Source organism: Mercenaria mercenaria, chromosome 15 (genome assembly GCF_021730395.1).
Source record: "Mercenaria mercenaria strain notata chromosome 15, MADL_Memer_1, whole genome shotgun sequence".
In the NCBI taxonomy this organism is placed as follows: Eukaryota; Metazoa; Mollusca; class Bivalvia; order Venerida; family Veneridae; genus Mercenaria; species Mercenaria mercenaria.
In genome coordinates this window covers 59141-80722 of record NC_069375.1, presented here as the reverse complement: position 1 = coordinate 80722, position 21582 = coordinate 59141, and the positions used below count along the sequence as shown (strand labels likewise).

Here is a 21582-nt window from a genome sequence, read left to right as displayed (position 1 = left end):
TTTTAAACAATAGTTTTATGTGCTTTGCGTCTACTTGTTTTACACACGATTTAGCTTACACATGAATCCGATATTACTTTTCATGCCAAATGGTATTATTCTGGTGCATAGTAGTCATTTTAGTAGCCTTGACACGTTTTGTAACATACGTAAACGTCTACAGACTTTTTGTAATTTTCGAAGTCCCTACAATAAAATTGGAAGGAATTATGTCTAGTAATATAATTAATTCAAGAAACATAGATGTTCATTGGAATAATCTGAATGAAAACGATATGGTCATAAACTGTAAATCGTGATTGCATTTCATTTGTTTCTGTGTCCCTTAAAATGTATATAAAGATGTGATCTCCCTTACTTACAAATAGAGATTTCTGATATATAAGGGAAGCAACTCCTGCGTGTAGTTTGATTTTTCTTAAAAGGACTGCCCCAGTCAAAGAAAGGAAATTCTTATTTGGACAGTTATTTTTCGTACTGGTAACAGGAAGAGTTTAATATATTTGTTAAATTTGGTTAAAAGCTATTATTTCCTCCACCTTTTGACACAAACAAATATTTCAGCTGGATTTTTTACTTGAAAAATGCTCATAATTCCTCTTTAACAGACTAATCATAAAATCATTGATATTTGAAACATTATAGTTCGGTTTTATTTATTTGCTAAGTCTTCATAAATCTTAAAAACAACATTTGAATAGCAGAAAACGCAGGAAATTGCTCACATATCCCAGTTTCTTTCAGGGGGAGGAGATAACCGGATACCTCTACACTGTCTCGGTTAAAATTTATGTCTGGCTACGGTACTGAGTCCTTGTGTATTTAAGTTATAAATGTCAAGTTTGATTCCTTCGTTGCCAAACGTGTATTTTAGTTATCAATATTTACCTTTTGACTCCCCCATCATACGGTGTATTTAAGTCACAAATATCTATATTCTGACTGCCTTGTTGCCATCCAAAAAATGGTAAAGTAAAGTTTCTTGTTTAACGTAGTCGACGGAAGTCCCTATCTGGAATAAATGAAACAATTTATTTCCAGCCGAGCCCACGGTAGCTGTCATATTTACCTCCCAAAGATCCAGTCTAGGCCGATACTGCTGGAAACAGTACCAATTTAAGTAAATCACCTAGCACTGAACACAAGTCGTGACATCAGCCGCGACCGGGAATCGAACCCGGACCGCTGGCGTGAAAGTCCAATTTGTTAATCAATGCGCCACTAAATCCCAGTATGTACTAATTTTAAAAAATAAATTCTGCTTCCTGCTTTGCCATCCTGTTTATTTCTATTTTCAGTATTTACATTCTGGTTCTTCTAATGCCTTCCGGTAAATTAAAATTTTCAGTATTTATATTCTTGCTCCTCTGTAGCCATCTTATGTATTTTTATTCTAAATTTCTAATAGCTTTAGTTTGACTCCTACATTGCCATTGTGTATGTAGTTATTTACACTACTTACATGTTCTCTCCTCCGTTGCCATCCTGTATATTCTATTTTTAGTGTTTATTTTATGACTCCAGTATTGCTACACAAAATTGCGCGCATGCTTTATCCATTGGAACCTTTCTAATATTCGCTCTGATCTCTCTCATTGTATATATTATTTTTATTAACTTAAGATTCTTAATATACCGCCTTGGTAACCTAGTGGTAGAGCGCCCGCTTTGAGTGCGAGAGGTCGTGTTTCTATTTCATGACCGTGTCAGAACAAAGACGTAGAAATGGTACTAGCAGCTTCCTCGCTCGGCGCTCAGCATTAAGAGGATATTGCTAGAACTGGCCAGCCTTGTCAGTATAATCTGACTGGATGCGGGTATCATGCCGCTAGTCTTCGGCGTGATATTCTAGTGAGACAGCACTATAAAGTTAGGCATTGCGCTTACGGCTACAAATAAACACCTCCGTTTATTACGGACAAATTGTTGAAAAGACGTTAAAGCCACACACACAAACACACACACACACACACACAGGTGTTCCTATCGTCCGACATTCAATGTAGTAAAATATTGATTGGATGTGAAACAAAAAAATACTGTCTCCAATATAGAATATCCAATTATTTGTTCATTTTATTTTGGTTATCAATATATAAATCGCAGCACTAATGAGTGAAAATGGCACACTAATATTAATTGTTCAATTAATTGTTAAACACGTGTTTTCTTATATGTAAATTCAGATATGCTTTCCGTGGTAATTTAATCTTTAGATATTTTATAAAATCGATATTCTAATAGAGTAATATTATAATATAGCTAAAGTTTGTTGTCGCAACCATTGTCATACTTATATCGGAGGAGGAATATGCTTTATATGTTCTACTGATTTAAATATTAAATTCATATACCTGTATAATTATGTTTGTAGGAAAATAAGAAACCCGTTCTCATTTTACATATATGAGTTAAATAATTGTGTTCAAATAAAAATTAATTCTACAAAGTGCAAAAACACGAGGAAAGTTTAAAGTGTTTAGTAGATATGAATACCTAAAGATATTAACTGAACAAATTGACAATGGATTTAGGCCTTTCAAGGAACAAACAACGGGGATAAACACACATAGTTTAGGTAAATTTCGTCGCACTTATTTCAGCCTGCTTTTTTTAAATAATTAATTGTTTCTTTGCGAACGTTTACTTTTATTAAACCCAATAAATTGTTTTTTCATTATTATGCTGTATGTGTCCCTGTTCGGTGTGAATTTGATATGAGATGTTTCTACCAATGTCTATGTGCAATTATGTTAGCCTACTTATATAATCATAATTAATTCAAGTTGAATCCTACATTACATGTAAAACGCTCGGCGCATGTATAATTTTCTTCCATTTTACCTCTTAAATCCCATTACTATGTCGATCAACGGACCTTACTTAAATGACTTATTTGATATTATTTCATCAAAAATTATTAATTACTATGGAATTCAAGTTATTGATTTCTAAATTTTATGATCTGTCACTTGATGTTTTCCTACAACTCTTTTTCTGTCTCCTTAAATCTCAGCGCCGCAAAAATATCTTTTGTTTACTAATTTATAATAAGTTTAATTTGAGTACATTGTATCCAACTGAATGCGATACAAAACGGCTATACTGTTATTAAACATATCTTAGGCCATACCAAATTGATATGTCGTTCGTCGGAACTACCGCATCAATAATTTCATACCCGAGAAAAAAAATAAAAATCACCCGCCCGCACGTACATAAAAATCTCCGAAAAAAATAAAAAAATTTCTGATTACGCTCTCCGGAATAATAACGGCAAAACAGGTTTTATCGCTGTTTTAATGCGTCAAAGTGATATTGATCATTGATCGGATTTCGTGCGTTTGTAATACATGTAGCTGATGACCAAAACTCAAAAAGTCAGGAATTATGGTGTTGTCCATCATTTGTTTTATATCTGGAGTGTCTGTGCTAGTGCCACACATGGCCTTCGATGTGCCGGTAGGTAATGAAGTAGCCACGTTCTACTTTTGTTCAATACAGTGAAAAGAATGAAGCCCGACTTGTAAGACGTACACGGGGATGCAGTTAAAAATATTTGGATTAAACATAGAAATATTGTTCAGATATAAAGTTTTCAAACCATTTGTTATCAGTTGTTTAGTTCAGTATGTTAGATCTAGAGCCCAAAGCCGAGGCCGACTACTATCTTAAAAAAAATGTTTGTTTACAGATCCTGACCGACCCATCACATTGTCTCGACCCAAATCTTTTTTAACGTAACTTCTTTAGTACAGCAGTCAGATATTCTATCAGAACACATTTAGTCAATTTAAAAATTGTTTAGCTTTTCAAATATGTAGTGTAGATATGAAAATAATTTCTAACAAAATCTGTCCTTTTGTAACCCCAATTTTGCCTGTTTGTATATTAATTGGCTGTGAATTGACTGAACGAAAGAAACTGAAAAAAACAGACCTCCCCAACTCTAAATTTCTAGTTCAGTCAAAGCACAATAAATAACACTTTTAAGGGTGGACATATTGGGATCATACTTTGTCCGTCTGTTATCATTTTTGCCTGAAATGAATTTCTACCACAAAAACTTAAGCCAGCCTGATCTGTTAAGAAATTATTCCAAAGGGATTCGAGCAATGTCGAAGCATCTGTATGCCGAACTCTGTTTGGTCTCACCGGTCAAGTGGTTTATTACTTCCCCTCACCTCTATGGCTTGGAGTTCCACTAGGGGCACAAAGTTGTTCATGTGTCGAAGCCATCTAACTGTGTTTCAGAAATGTTATTCCACACATGTGCCTGTTTGGTCTTAAATATTCCTCATCTTGTGCCGTTAAATAGGCACGCCTTCAGATTAATGTAGAACAATAAAAAATAAAAATAAGACACTCATCCCTTAGTAATTATAATTACAAAATAAAAAAAGAAACAAAGTGATTCAGTGAGATTTGGCAAGAATTTATTTGCAAAATCATTCATGTAGTCTTTAAAACATATAGAAAAGCTATATACTGTGTTACCCACACTGTAAATGTTTGATTTCTGTGTTATTTCTAAAGAAATGTTAACTTCATGTATAATCATAACTGCCTCCTCAATGGTCCAAGTTGGGGAAAAAAATAAAAAAAGCCCGCTCGCTCCATGTAAAATCTACCCGCCTCTGAAAAAAAGAAAATTGAGAAAAAAAAAAAATAAAATAAAAATTTCGCTCGCTCGCTCCTATTTTTTTTGAAAATTTTCCGAAGAACTATTAATCAATTTGGTATGGCCTTAAGGCACTAAAACATGTAATTACAAAACATGTAAGAATAAACAAAATGTACTGACTAAACTTGTATGTACACTTTGTATTTTTTTTGTATTCTTGCATTAAAACTACTTTTTTCACGGGATCCGCCCATGTATTAACGGGAGAAAAATCGTGTGCAAACAAGGCAATTCACGTGCTGTTAATACCAGATTTTTATTTTTGAAATGCTCTCCCAGGGCCGTATATGTAATTCTGCGCAGATTGACATCTGGTATCTGCGTCTTTTTTCTTTCATAAAAACCTCTTCTTGCAGCATTAAAGATGCAATCTAAACCATAGAATGTTTAACTGTATCAGTAACTAACGCCAAATGCGCTGCCCCCTACATTGTTCGTACTCGTTTCTTCCCTTGTTTACTCCCCTTTTAGAACTCTGCGTCAATTCAGATTTTGTAGACAACCGTGAATGTTAAAGAATCGCGTGTTTACCTGAGCGATTCTTTGTTTTTAGGTATCATATTTATGATTTTGGTAAGTATAAGTCAGTATGTTTTTATCTAATTTCTCGAAGAATTTATATAAACAGCTTGGAAACTTGACACTACGTTCGTACCCATCCGTACTCCAACTGCGTGGCCGTACTCAATATAACTCGAATGTAAAGTTATTATTCTTGAAATTGTGATCGAGTCCACCAAATTGTGAAATGATATGAACAATTATTGGTAATTTTTATGTTTGTAATAATGAGAGATAAAAAATCGCTTAAAAACCTTCAGGATGTGCTTTTGATAGTGTTGTTTATTTCCGGGCCCTGGATACGGATATTTAAAACATGTTTACCGTTTCCAAGAACAACTGGAATGGTAAATAAAAAATGTACAGGAATTGTCAAGTCATCACGTATGAAAACAATACATAAATCGTCGTGAAATATATTTTTATGCAAGAATAGCGACAATACACGTTTGTTTTGTGTATGAACGTCTGCAGAAGCCCGCGGGATTGTTTGACCTTCGGTCTCGGTCACAAACAATCCCGGGTCAAACAATCCCGCGGGCTTCTGCAGACGTTAATACACAAAAAAAACGTGTATTATCCCTACAAAGACATCTGTCTTAAAATTCTGGTCAAGAGAGTTAAACTTCTAAATGATCGGATATTTATCAGGTTAAAATCACAGCAGAGGTGATAATTCATTTATGTACCTAATGCAGACAACTATCATCATATTGTCATAATATATTAGAACTCGCAAAATATGCAATAGTTTTTTCATTTTTAGTGATAATGGGATCTGTTAAATATCCGATCGAACATTATTCAATAGTAATTATATCAGCAAAATAATATACATCCTCCTCAATATGACCAATGTAACAATAACGATATACCTCAAGTTTACCATTTCCTTTTATTGGGTACCCGTGTCATTTTCTCTTTGGTTTGATAGTAGAGAAATAGAAATTACATTAAAAGTACTGTGATATTATCGGTAAATTCATCTGTGAACAGCGGAAAACCTTGACATTAATTCTTTAGTTTGCTTTTATTTTCTTTACATCGACAGTCAGCCTTAAGTCATCAGTCTTAATAACAGTCAGTAAGACCAATTTTCTGTGATATTGTTAAATCATTAACCTGTAGTATAATGTAAAACATATGTTTAATAGTTGTACAGTTAAATTTTACTAGACGATATTAAAACATGTATACGCTGTTCTATTAAGGACATGACCACTTTAAGGTGATGTAACTTTTTTAATTTCCGGTAAATAACAAAAACCCAAAGAATATTCAGTTCTTTACAAAAACCGTTATATTATGATTCAAACAAGTAGTTTCCTTTGTCTACCAGAACGGAACAATTCTTATATCTTAATATTGAGATTTGGTACCTTTATAAGAGACAATAAACTAAAACAATAGAAATTCATATGTTCCTTCACATTTCAAAGAACAACTTAAAACCGAAGATATGAACCCTCCTAGGGAAAACCTTATAGAAAAACTTTTTTGTACATCAAAAACGCCAAATAAAATCCTGTATGAGAGGCAGATTAAAGATAAACCAAAACCGAAAATAAAGTCTGAAGAAAAGTGGGAAAAAAAGATTTTGAACATAAGCAATATTGAGTGGAAAAAAGTATATATCCGACCTTTCAAAGCTACAGTAGATACAAAAATCAGAAATGTTCAATATAAATACATCAAGAGAATCTTGCCAACAAATACAAGATTATTAAAAATGGATATATCCCCTACAAGCCTTTTTGTAATATGCAGCCTAAAAACTTATAAGTTTATTCTGGGAATGTTGCCATGTGCAAGTTTTGTGGAACAATTTAACTCAATTTCTCAAACAAAAGAAAGTTGAAGTAAAGTTTGATATAGAAAGTGTAAGTTTTGGTTTTTTGCAAAATAATGTGAAAAATAGTGTATTAAACTTAATCATTTACTTGGTGAAGTATTACACATTTCAAATGAAAAATAGAAAAGAGTTCCATTTTTTGAGTCATTTATGCATTTTTTGAAAATAAGAATCAGTATAGAAAGAGAAATAGCTTTCATGTGTGGTAATATGAACTATCATGAAAGAAAATGGTCCATGTTTAAGATAACAGCAGATGAAAATCATATTTAAAGACAAAAAAAAAGGTATATGCATGTTTTATAAATATAAACATATTCCTTTCACAGTTTATTTATAAATAGAACAGTGTAAGTAAATAGAAACTGTAGACGACAAAACAAAACAAACAAAATCTTTGATGCCAAAATTAAAAACAAAAAAATCCATTTGTTTTTATCTGTTTCCAAGGTTTTTCTGTTGTGTTTTTTTTAATTATTAGTATTACAGAAAATTATCTCTCATTTATATTTCTGTTGCAAACTATAAACACTTCATCACATATAGCAAATGATAGTTTTGAGAACTAAATAAAAGAAATTTGTTATTATTCTTCTGTAGCATTTAGCTAGATATGTATTAATATGTATCACGTGATGAGAATATTAAAAATAAATTATTTAAAAAAAAGAAATTCATATAGTGAGCTCAACAAAGCAAATTCAAGCACAAATATTAATGTGGAATGTAAAGTAAGTTACATACTACAGTATCCGACCAAGATACTTTCAAAAACAATGCATTTGCAGAATAGAGAGATAAAAATAATTTTGACAGCTCGTGAAAACTAATGACAAATTTTGACAGGTAAATGATGACTCATGACTTAATTATTTTTTTCTGTTATTTCTAACTTCCAGTTTGATTTTGATAAAATGGGTATTCTATATTGTAGCTTACAACTCATACATTAAAACAATAAAAGAATATATTGTTACCTCACTGTCGTTTTGTCTATCCATGTTTCGTACGAATTCCTATTGTTTCAGTCATTTGTCAGTAATTAGAGCAACTCACAGTGTTGCAATCATACAAAACACATCCCTTATTTCCACATAGATATTGAGGATTTATCTAATGAGCAGATGTATTGTAAACACAATTTCAATACCGACTGTGTATTGTAATAATGCTAAACTATCTCAGCCGTGACGTGTCCTTAAAACATGTAACAAAGAAAGTACGATTAAATCGGTTTGCTAGTGTGTTTTTCTTCACTTTCAATAATTTCACCTATGATATAAAAGAGGTATTCCCTTTCATTTAGAACTTATACAGATGATATGGTTCCCGGAAGGGAATATAGGAATACCCTCTATCCGTCTTTCCGTCTGCCAGGTCAAAATTTGGAATTTGCAATTACTCAAAAAGTATACAAACTAGGTTCAGAAGACTTGATATGAGAATAGCAGGCAATACGTAAATTATGCTTGTACAAAATTTATGCTTGTAGATGAAAGGTCATTGTCACTATTGAAGGTCAAGGAAAGATTGTTTCATTTCCCATGCCATGAATATCCTACCACTTTAGATTTCATACAGTTTGCCGGGTTTTATTGATGAATATAGCCAGTCTATCCCTCTGATCCATGACATTCCGTGCAAAGCATGGTTGCAAATTCATTCCGTGCAAAGCATGGTTGTAAATTATCTAAATACATGTACACTGCTGACTAGCGTACAAATTAAACCAACTATCAGTCAAATCGAGTCCGCAATATTTACTATTTCTTTCTGAGGGATCTATTTTTCAGATTTTGTTAGCGCCTAATATATTATGTTGTTATTAAGTGATTATGTATATATCTATTTCATGAAAAAAATCCTTACATCCTTTAAAGATGTTTCAGCAAATAACTTTTTATTTACGCTACAGTATGTTCTTTGATTCTAATGCCCCCGAAGGTGGCCACATTAAAATCGCGTTGTCCGTCCGTCCGTCCGACCGTAACTTTGTAAATTCTTGTCCGGGCTGTAATTCTGTCATCCATGAAGGAATTTTGAAATAGTTTGGCATAAATATACTCAGACCCCTTTCTACAAGGTCAAGGTCACACTTAGAAGTCAAACAGTCTGTTTTGTGTCCGGATCGTAACTTTGCCATTCATCAAGAGGTTTTAAAAGTACTTAGCATAAATGTTTATTAAAATGAGAACCCTAGCTCCAAGGTCAAGGTCAGACTTCGTGTTCAAATGTTAACAGGGTTATTTTTGTGTCCGATCCATATTTGTGCTATCCATGGATGGATTGTGAAATATCTTGGCATAAATGGTAACTATAATCAGACAATGTGTCACGCGCAAGACCCAGATCACTTGCTCCAGGGTCAAGGTCATATTTAGAAGTCATATCATAATAGATCTTTACGTGTCCGATATATAACTTTGTTATTTATAGGGGGATTTTGAAACAACTTGGCATAAATGTTTACCATAAGGAGGCAATGTGTTACGCGCAAGACCCAGACCCTAGCTCCAAGATCAAGTTTACACTTAGAAGTCAAGTGAAAGGTTAAAAGGGCCTGTTTCATATCCGGTTCGTAACTCTGTCATTAATCATGTTACAATCTAAATATTTCCAGACTCTGTACCAATTGCAAATTAGCTCAGTGGTAAAGTATACAGTCCATGTTAAACAGATCTTTTGCCGTGTGGGTTCGAAACTCACCAACGACATTATTTTTTTTTCTCGTAAACATTTAGATTCCTTCATGAACTATGTGACAACACAACAGAGCAGTGTCATAAGCCGATATGGCAGATCAGAAAAGTTTACCATTATATCAAAGATGATATTGACTAAATGCATGCATTTAAGCTATGCAAATAATAAACATACTGTTGTTTTATATAAAGGCATACATACAAATACAAACCATCAAAGAAAGAAACAAAAATACGGGAATAAAAATGAAAACGAAAAGAAAAACACACACACACACACACACAACATACACACACACACACACACACACAAAAAGACAAAACATGAAAAAAAAACTCATGTAGATTCGACCCCACAAAATGATTACGCGCAAGACCCAGACCCCTAGCTCCAAGATCAAGTTTACACGTAGAAGTCAAATGAAAGGTTAAAAGGGTTTGTTTCATATCCGGTTCGTAACTCTGTCATTAATCAAGAAATTTCGAAATTAATTAGCAGAAATATTCCCCGATAACGAGAAAACGTGTCGTGCGTAAGCTCCACGGTCGATGTCACATTTAGAGGTTGACGGTTTACATGGTGTGTTTCTTGTCAGTTCTATGCCTATTCCGTCGATGAAGACATTATAAAATTACATGGCATAAACGTTCACTATATTGAAATGACGTGTCAGACGCAAGTCAAAAATCTCTAGTTTCAAAGTCAAAGTAAAACTTAAATTAAAAAGTTATCATTTATGTTTCTTGTCCAGTCAATAACTATGCCGTCATCAAACATTACTTGTCACAATTTTCCCTATGATGAGTTAGTGTGTCATGCTCAAGACCCAGACCCTAGCTCTAAGGTTAAGGTTACCTTCGGAGAAATTTTTTCTCTTGTCGAAAAATTAGTCACACCTTAACTATTCTGGCATATTTTGCGCATCGAACTGTAGCATTCTTGGACAAACCTCGGGGGCGTTTGTCACTAATAGTGCCATCTCTTGTTTGAGCTTCAATTCTAACTTTGAGAGTTATATATATTTGTACTTATCCCTTTAAAATGTCAAGGTCAGTAGTGGCTATTGTCAAGTTAACTTAAAGACACACCACTAACTAACTGTTACCTTTTGTATTTCCATAATGCTGTCTGACTAAAGAACATCTCCTATTACGCTATACTTAGGATCTGAAGACGTGCTATTGATAGCCTCGTTCTGACGACCATTCCGTTAGCCAGACAGAAGGCTTACTTACAACACCTTGTAAGAATAAAAATTCTATATTTAGACTGGGTTTTTGATAGTAACATTTTTATGACGTAAAGTGTCAGATAGCCGGTTAGCTCTGTCGGTAAAGCGTTAGCTCTGTCGGAAGAGCACTTGCTCTGTAAGCGACTGGTCCCGGATTCGAGTCCCTGACAGCCTACACATTTTTCTTAATCTTTGACATTCGAACAAGTCGTCTGATTGGTTAAAAAAAAAAAATAGATTTGCGAAAATAAAAATAGCAGTTCTTGAAATCAAAAATATACAGAAGACGATTAAGAACGGGTACTTCTCCTCGGATCTTCGTCTAGAAGATCAAGCACTTCAGTCAGATTGTTCCATGATTGTTATTATACATTTTTATATGGAAATATGAGAAATAACAAGTGTCTAATTACAGTTTGACAGTAACAGATATAAGGCTAAGAACATGCATTACTAAATATATTATTCAATTAATGTAGTAGTATGCACGGTACTTCATGTACATTTGTATTAAGGTGAGTTTAGATCACACTTTGTTTCTTTATACAGTGTAAGATAGTTATTATTCTATTTTTTTTTATAAAACTATACTGAGAAGAGAATGACCGAGTAAGTTTGCAGATGAAGTTATGAAAACCGGACTGAGCTTGTCCACCTGTCATCTTGTAGAATAGTTGTATGATACCAGTATTACCAGAATTATTTGCATAAAGTTCATGTGGGAGGAAAAAGTAGACCACTAGGTATTAGTGGGTCTTTAACTCTTCTAATTTGTTAAATACCGATGGATAAAAATAAATGCTATAGCGTATATTTAACGGTCAATGCGAATACGTTAATGTTACACACCGACAGCCACACGAAAACTACATGCAGATATAGACTTGACACAGGTCTCTACTGCGAAAATCTGAAGTGGTAATTTTGACTGGGAATTCACGGCATGCATAACTTTTATATGCATTGATGGATTATTTAAGTTCTACACACAAACGTTCCCCTTTATGATGACAGTGTGTCAATACATGGTCTATATTTGTCGGTTTAAGGTCAGGGTCACTGTTTAGATCAATTAAACATGTTTTTCTACTCCATAACCTCTATATTTCATTGAAGCATTTTTCATTTTTACTACACAGTGCTTGGTCAAAGGTCGAGGTCACTATTGAAGGTCAAATAGAATTGTTTGCGCTCCATAACTTTTTATGTGCATTGATGGAATGTCTTAGTACTGCAGACAAATATTCCTCAAGATGATACAATTTGTCGCGTACATGATCTATGCTTGTAGGTCAAAGTAACTACTGAATTTAAGTAAAGATTGTTTCCTTAAACCAAGGAACGAACATTCACAAAGTCAAAGTTTTCCACCGGTATGGGATATCTGTATTGCCGCTGCTGTACTCGGTTACTTGTTATTTCAAATCTTATTTTTTTATAAATACGTATATTTATCGAAAGTATCAGAAATAATGTTCAACTTATTTGTCTTTGCTAACGTAAATTTACTCTGTAACTAACAATATATGTATAATCTATAACAGATCATTTCAGACAAGAAAAGCGGACAACCCCGGTCTGATTGAGTCTGTTAATAAATGGTAAAGAAATGAGCAACAACCGTCACGTCCGCAAGCATCGGCTTCAGTCTATGAAACAAATACATTCAATTTATTTTAGTCCCCAAAAAATCTTTCCTTCCTCCTTTCCTAACACTTTGTAAAATTTAAAAGAAAACTCATTTAATTAAACAAATTACAATTACAATTGTACGTTAGGTAAATTTAATGATTACGCTACTGGCAAAACAGCAAGATAATTGTTTATTCATGGCTATTCATGGCTATTGACTCACTAACAAACTTTATATTTGCGCACAGTTTGTTTTTCCTTGTACAATTAAAATCGACACATTGTCATAAATGAATTACTGAATCATTGTCATTTAGGTAATTATGAACAAAAGCATAAAACAATACATAGAGATAAGTTGGTAATGTTGTTTACAGTATTATCGCGTGACACTGTATAATTACCATAAAGAGACATTTCAAATCTCCACAATAGCCGTTCCTTACGAGTTTTCAAATAATTAGTTAACTGAACCGAGTAATAACCCTATGGAACTTATACCATTTGTTGTCTTTTAGACATACATTATTATTAGGTTATTTAACATTGTTCTGTACAATACGGAGATATATTTGGACGAGTACCCAGCTGAGAAAACCATATTGGACGAGCCGCTAGGATTTGGGTGGTAATAATACTTGGCTGAGATATTATGCCCACAAACATTGTCAGCAAGTTTGGTGAAGATCGGATGAAAACTGTTCGACTTAAAAGAGCGGACAAGGCTAAACTCCCCGTTTTTCGAGTAATTCAAGGGTGCCTGGTACAATTTGGCTGGTTATCGAAATTGGTCGAGATGTAATGCCCACAAACATTGTCAGCAAGTTTGGTGAAGATCCGACGAAAACTGAATTATAGAGCAGACATGCTTTGGATGCTGACCGCCCGTCCGTTGCCATTCATTATCTTCTCCATTTTGTTAAATAAAAACTGCTGAGGTAGCTATTCAGACAGTAAGGGCTGACACCAATTTCTAGGTTTCGTCCGGAACGGCTTCTTTAAGCTACTTTTCAAATATTCCAACATCTGATGATCCTTTTTACTGTATTTTTAAGTTTTTGATTATTAACGAACGTTTTAATATCTAAATCAGATAGCATTTTTATTCCTTGAATCGTTTTTGTGTGTTGTAAACAAAAAAACTCAAATTAAATCCAGATTTCAAGACGCATAATCAAACTCTGTACATAGAGCGCCTACTTCATCCGATTTACATTCGGAACATTTTTACGCGTTTCGGGCTTTATCGTATGTTTAACATGGGACTGTTGAACCGTCCAAATACAGAAAATACAAGATTTTTTGTACGCGCGTGCGTCCAAATACAGAAAATACAGGATTTTTGTACGCACGTGCATCCAAATACCGTAATATATTGTACGGTCACGTGTTGCAAATGAACGTTCGCGATTGGATAGATAAAATAGGTATAGAATAAAACCAATTATTTGGATCAATGACCTCCAAGTACAACTTGTAAGAAATGGGTAAGCACACCGACCTTGAAATAACGCAATAATAACGTAATACCATATATCACACCGAGGCTATTTATTTCGATTTTATTGACCGTCAAGTATATGCTTCCAAATTCAATATAAAAACATTTTAAGACACTTTTGTATAATAATGTAAATGAATGTTCTTTGATAAATGATCCAGTGCCATGTTTCCAAAGATTTTGTTTATTTTGCATGTATGCTAACTTCCTGGTATATATAAAATATTACAGCCACTTGTAATGCATAAATTCTAAACGGAAATGACAGCGTGTTAACGTATTTAGATGGATTGCATTCTCGGATTGATTGATTTTAACTGGAAGACAATATTACAACATAACAGCTCCTTTCATATCCGACTGTTGGAGTAAAATAGATACAAAAGAAATAGTCACGTTCTAGAATGCAAGTTCCGCCCTTCTTCATCGATAACCTGTTTGAAGAAGTCTATATATCTCCCGGCTGAGCAACCGCAGGATTTGCAAAAACGTATTAAATGATATGAAAAGACTTGACGTTCATGCAAATAATCTAGATTGCTTTACATTTACAATTTAACACCCTAAATGAGTCTTCGAACCCTCAGGTAAGAGGCAAGTGAATAATTAGCGAACTTAACCATTTGATCACAATGGCTCCTTGACACTCCTTCACATTTAACGTCAGGAGAGAACAATAATAGTTTTTTTTAACCTTTAACATTATATTTTATTTACACTTGAATGAGGTATTATCCATGTAATTTTGTAATACAAGGACATATTTGTTAACTTCTATGCGCTTGAAAATGATCGTCTAACCGCGTTTTTGTTGCACCGTGTAATAATACTTAAATTTTGCATATTTACAAAAGGTCTTTTAAAATTAATTCATGATATGTCTGGCAAATCGTTATAGTTTTCAAATATAAAAATACTGCGTGAAAGAAAATGACTGTTTATACAGAAATAATTTGTTTATTAAACAAATACCCGTCTTTTCAACTCACGCCACTCGTTTTTTTTTTTCGTTTTTTTTTTGCATTAGACTGATACGTATATGAAGCTCACAAGATACACAGCATTCGTTATCATTTTGTATCTTTAGTTGTAATATAAAAATAGTGACCGGTAGATCAAAATTGGCCGGCAAGCCGAACATACTAAAATGCTATAATTTTGTGTAAAGACTTTCAGCTGCTACTGTAGCACTATAGTAGATGTGAAGAGTCTATCTAGCAAATATTATTTATGTATGTCTTATCCATGTGCAGACCTAAAGATAACATAAATAGTAGTATGATAAAATATAAACATAGCCATTTGGATTGAATTTTATGAGGCACTTCGAACTCAGTACAGGAAAAAAGTAAAATGACTGGTGGCACTGTTTTCTATTTATCGTACAAGCTATCAGCATTAACTCAATTAAAGACCAGACTTCAATAAGCAGGCCGAATTACACATTCAAGTATTAATTCAATTAAGCAAAAACAGAATTACACATTCCAGCATTAATTTTATTAAACACTGATGTGAAAACATTCACGTTTCATTCCTAACTTATTTGTCCTTACGTTTCTTGGAAGTTTATCATTTGCCACAAAAATTAGAATGGGTATTGTACATAAGATACATCTACACCCCGCTAAATTCCCCGGTTTTTGCTACATGCAGTAACAAAATGACAAAAAGGACAAAAATCACTCACCGGTCTCGCTTCACGGGTATGAAACGTTGCCTGCGGCACAAAATGTGCCGCGCTGAAATGAAGGCATCGCGCTTCCGACGGCGCAGGCATTGCGCAGGATGTTTACAAAAATTATAATTTATTACATACTCGTTTCTATTTCCCGTTCAGTTACACTGGTACCGGAAACGTCAATGTTTTTCCATACACTGACGCCTGAATTTCATATCGGGTGCGTGACATAATTCAATGTGTGTTGTTGCACTATTTTTTCTATTTAGTTCAGTATTGTCAATCATTTTCAGGCTATTGAACATATTTATAATTTTTACATAATATTTATATGTGTAGATGCGTATGTAATAAAAAGGTTATTATCTTTGCATCGGGAAATATGCACTCGTTCTTCAGCGGAAGAATATTGCGCTCCTAAAGTCGCGCAATATTTCCGCTGAAGAACTCGTGCATATTTCCCGATACAAAGCTAATAACCTATAATTATTTACTGTCAAAGTAGAATCCAGTCGACATTTGTGGTGCCTACAACGCAGAAATTGTTAACTACTTACACGACCAGATACAAAGCACTAATGTTAAAGCACTGTCTATACTGGCTGAAACATTTTCTTACGGTAAAAATATAAACAAATAAATTAATCAGCTAGAGATTGTTTGTTTCTGAAAATTTGGTATATTTTTTTATTACTACTACTTAGCACTGAAAAATGTAATAGCGGAAGCAGAGTAGAATCTCACAGTCATGATAGAATCGTTGGGTGGAACGGAACAGCAGATTCATGTATAGGCGATTTCGCATTTGTTTATATAGAAACTGCTGCGGATAATGTTAGAAAGTGCCGGTTAAAGGTCAGTGTCACTGTTTAAGGTCAAGTAAAAGTTGTTCCAGGGGGATTTGACATTTCAAAAATTTTGTTGTCTAAATCCCCACCCTAGAGACAACCTTTTTTGTCTAAATCCCACCCTACACCCTGGTTGGTACATCAAATGTTTGTCAAATTCCCGCTTGTCGGGAATGGTCTTCTGTCTAAAGTCCCGTGTATGCCCGCCGGGCGGGCAAAATATTGACAGGTGCATCAAAGCTGGAAAGTTGCCATATGACCTATGGTTGTGTCGGTGCGACGTTAAACCTAACGAAATAAATAAATTAAACATTTCAGACAAGGAAGGCAGATGATTGTCTGACTGAGTCTGTTTATAAATGGTTAAGAAATTTCAAGAGCCGTCAATTTAAAAAAAGAATCCTTGAGTTGAATTAAATGTTTGTGATATAAGCAAAACAGCGAGACAGTTATTTAATAATGGCTTTTATCTGCCACTGTTGACTCAGTTATGTGATTTTATTCTATCAAAGTGAACTTTATATTTGCTGTTGGTTTTACCCTGTAGAGTTAAAATCGACACATTGTCATACATGAATTACTGCATTACTGACATCCTGGTTATCATGAACAAAGGTATAAAACAATATTATACACTGGAGATTAGTTGGCAAAGATGTATACAGTATAATCGCCTGACATATATATAATTACCATAAGGAAACATTTTAAATTACCGCGATAGCCGTTCCTTACGAGTAATCAAATGAACCGAGTAATAACACTAAAGAATTTTTAACATTTGTGTCTTTCAGCCCTAAATTATAACCAATTATTTGGATAATTTTATCAGATATGGATGTCATCCAAGTTCAATTTGTAAAAACATGCCGACCTTGTAATAATGTAATATCACCTGTCTATATCTCCAAGGAGGGTATTTATTTCGATTTAATTGACCGTCACGTATATGTTTCCAAGTGCAATATAAATACGTTTTTATGACAGTTTTGTATAATACTGTGAATGAATGTTCTTTGATAGCTGTTTCAGTGAAAAGTTTGCAAATGTTTTGTTTATTTCACATGTATGCCAACTTCCTGATATATATATATTACAGCTACTTGTAAAGCATAAATTCTAAACGGAAATGACAGCGCCAGAATCTGTTAACGTATTTAGATGGTTTGCATTCTCGAATTGATTTTAACTGGAACAGAAAAATAAGGAAACTTCACAGGTCGCTCAACACGACAAAAACGAAAATGTTGCAAGCTCGGTTTGATTGAGCCTGGTCATGGACGGTAGTGGAAATGAAAGCTACCGTCCACGCCCTCGATCCCTGGGTTGAACAGAACTCAACATTAACACATGCTAAAAGTACAAAAAGCAATTTAGAGACATCCGCAGATGTATTCAAACGGTGGTGAACATGTGTCATGTGTACCGAGCGTTACTAATTATTAAACTGTATATAAATACTTTTTCTCAAGCTATCTGCTTTTGATTACTATAAAACGTGTATAATGAATTTTCCTTAATTCTGATTGGTTTGATTGTTTGAAACATAAATTAACTAAAAATCAAGCAGATAATCAATTTGCCATGCGGTCCTTCTTGTACACAAGCTGGTTTCAAACAACCTAAATTTATGACCTTTAAAGGCAAAGAAAATCTCCTATATAAGTGACCCCCCCCCCCCCCCCCCACCCCAAATACCAGACTTTTTAATCCCCAATATACAAGGTCCTGTCTGGTCCAGTCTGAGAAGGGTCCATAAACCCCTGTAGACTTGACATGTAGCCTAATTATTGTCAGAGAATCATAAATTTTATTGCCTACAGGTAAATTGGTTATTTCCTGTGTTTTGCATTTTATTAATTGAAATGCTGTTGTTTTTTTTTTTTAGTCTTTTTTCAGAATGTACACAAAATTATTTTAATTGATAAGATACTAATTTTGATTGCTCAGTCATGTTGAGTAATGTCCTGACCAATTAAATTATAACTCTTATAGCAAAGCAATTCTCACTATAAAATAATTATTCAAAACTTAATAAGAGAAATTACAAGTTTGTTTATTCAATGATTATGATTTTTTTTATCAAAAGTAACAAAATAAAAACAAACAAAAAAGATAATTGCTGGATTTTATTAGAAATTAAAGAAACGTTCAGTTGCATTTTTAATACATAAAGAAGGTATATAAACAGAAGGATGTTATATATTAAAAATGCTTAATTCCTCTTGTGTTGTCTAAATAATGTTAACTTTCTTTTATGTATAATAAAATCAAGCAATAAAGATATATCATTGTTCAAAATACACAATAATTTATTACTTCTAAAAGCTATGTGCCTAAATGCATTTTTTATATTTTTGATAATAAAAAAACAGCAATAATGAGATGTAATTGTTAAAAAACTTACTTTATTAAAAATATGATAAAAACACTGTTGTATCTTATCACTTTGTTTATTTAGCCCTAATTCAATCAAACTTTCTAAACTCGTTATAAAGGTGAGAACTGATTTGCTATAAAGGTGAGAAATATCACCTGCAATTTATTTACTGCACAGTAGCTATACAGTAGCTTATTATAATAAACAGAAGCAAGTCTACCAATGGTCCCGACTTGTGTATTGCCCTTATCGCCAATACGCAGACCTTATCATCTCCATAGGCCACATACCAGGCATACCAGAATCAGTGTCTTTAACCAGCTGTTTCAAACCGTACGTTTCAACACTCTGTCACGAACCACTCGACCTAGAATGAGTATTTGGATTGGAAACCCCACAAATATGAGCATACGCTGCAAGGATGAGAGACTGACCTTTTCCACAACCCACCTAGGTCCAAACCTTAACACTATTTCAAACCAAATGTCTCCAACACCTAACAGGTTCCGCTTAAACCTATGTTTTAAACCTTATCTCAAACCTACCAAGGTTCAGCACTGTAACCTAAAACCATCAGCTTATACTGCGACCCGAACCAATAAGATAATATAGCTATCAAGGGGACCCAGCAAGGATGAGTCTAAGCTGTAAATATGAGGGTGCCTCAACTAAATTATTTATACCAAAGTCCCAGTAATAATTATGGATTATCATATAAATTATCTCTCCAGTTTCTCTTCGATATGCACTCTTCGAGCTCCCAGGACAATCTGTTTTGTTTTATTCATTTTTATTTGTTTACGCTGAGCTGCGTAGTTATGACTGTTTCCAGTCAAACTAATGAATCGTAGGCCCAGCGAGATTTGAATTTTGAGACCCGTTGCCAGATACAGGTCGGCGCCTGGATTGATTCCAAAGAATTAGATTCATATGATATAAAAACTAGGTCACCAGGTCAAATCAAAGGAAAAGATTGTTAACTCTCTAGAGGTCACAATTTGGGCCCAAACTTGGTCAGAATGTTACCCTTAATAAAATCTTGGACGAGTTTGATATTGGGTCAACCGGGGATAAAAAGTAGGTCACCAGGTCAAATCAAAGGAAAAGCTTGTTAACACTTTAGAGGCCAGATTTATGACTGTATCTTCATGAAACTAGGTCAGAATGTTAATCTTGATGATCTATAGGTCAAGTTTAAATCTGGATTAGGTGGAGTCAAAAACTAGGTCACTAGGTCCAATCAAAAGAAAAGCTTGTTAACACTCTCGAGGCCACATTTATGACTGTATGTTCATGGTCAGAATGTTAATATTAATGATCACAAGGCCCAGTTTGAATCCGAGTTATGTAGGATAAAAAACTAGGTCACCAGGTCAAATCAAAGGAAAAGCTAGTTTATACTGTTGAGGCCACACTTATGACCATATCTTAATGAAACTTGGTCTGTATGTTAATCTTGATTATCTATAATCTAGTTCAAATCTGGGTCATTGGGGTCGAAAACTAGGTCACTAGGTCAAATCAAAGGAAAAGGCTGTTAACACTCTAGAGGCCACATTTATGACTGTTTCTTCATGAAACATAGTCAGAATATTAATCTTGATGATCTTTAGGTCAAGTTCGAATCTTGGTCATGTAGGTTCAAAAACTATTTCACTAGGTCAAATCAAACGAAAAGCCATTAACACTTCAGATGCCAGATTATGACCATATCTTAATGAAACTTTGTCAGAATGTTAATCTTGATTATCTTTAGGTCAATAGGTCAGGTGAGCGATACAGGGCCTTCATGGCCCTCTTGTTGTCGGTAGAATTTAATCAAACCAACGTCATGCCTAACGCCATCATCTTGATAATTCACATACGAAAAGAGCTCTTAAAATTTTAAAATAATATTAATTAAGTTTCCGTTTTGTTTAAATGGTAAAATATGACATATCACTATCTACTGGATGTGAACTTGCCCTCAGGTTGGGTTTAATTTTCCAACATGTTCATTTCCACCAAGTTCACTGAATAAGAAATATCTTTTCTCATTTGAAAATATGTCATAAAATGAATGTCCCTGAAGAGCCTCCGTAATAATATTTGATGTGGAGGATATATAATTTTTCTTTCATCAGAAAATGTAAAGTCTACATCATTGATATTACATGTCAGTTTCATACTTGAATATCGGAAAGATGAGCACTTATTTAAACAGGTGTTTACGGAAGTCGAATCACTTTAAATGTTCGGCCATAACGTTATCCTGTTACAAGAATATATGGTTAACTCAGTCACAAAGAAGCATGTAAATTGACATATTTCCTTACACAACGAACTACCTTTACTTCTTTTCTGAGAATAATATATTGACACAGTTGTAGAAACCTTTATCGTTTTATTGTTTTACATCTGATCAGAAGCCTGTTCGCTTAGCTCAAATGGGAGAGCGCAGATCTACGTTTCGTCGGGTCGTTAGTTACAGATCATGGATGATGAGTTAGAACAGAACAGAACAAAATTT

The 21582-nt window shown here is 33.9% G+C and overlaps 1 protein-coding gene across 1 annotated transcript in view; it reads left to right on the top strand.

The window, feature by feature from the left end:
- Nucleotides 1-2153: 2153 nt before the first annotated feature.
- The window catches only part of LOC123559426 (uncharacterized), a 46567-nt gene continuing 27138 nt past the window's right edge, over nt 2154-21582 (top strand). Inside the window, exon 1 of the mRNA XM_053524391.1 lies at nt 2154-2578. The gene's annotated coding sequence lies outside the window, so the exon portion shown is untranslated. The remainder of the gene's footprint in view (nt 2579-21582) is intronic.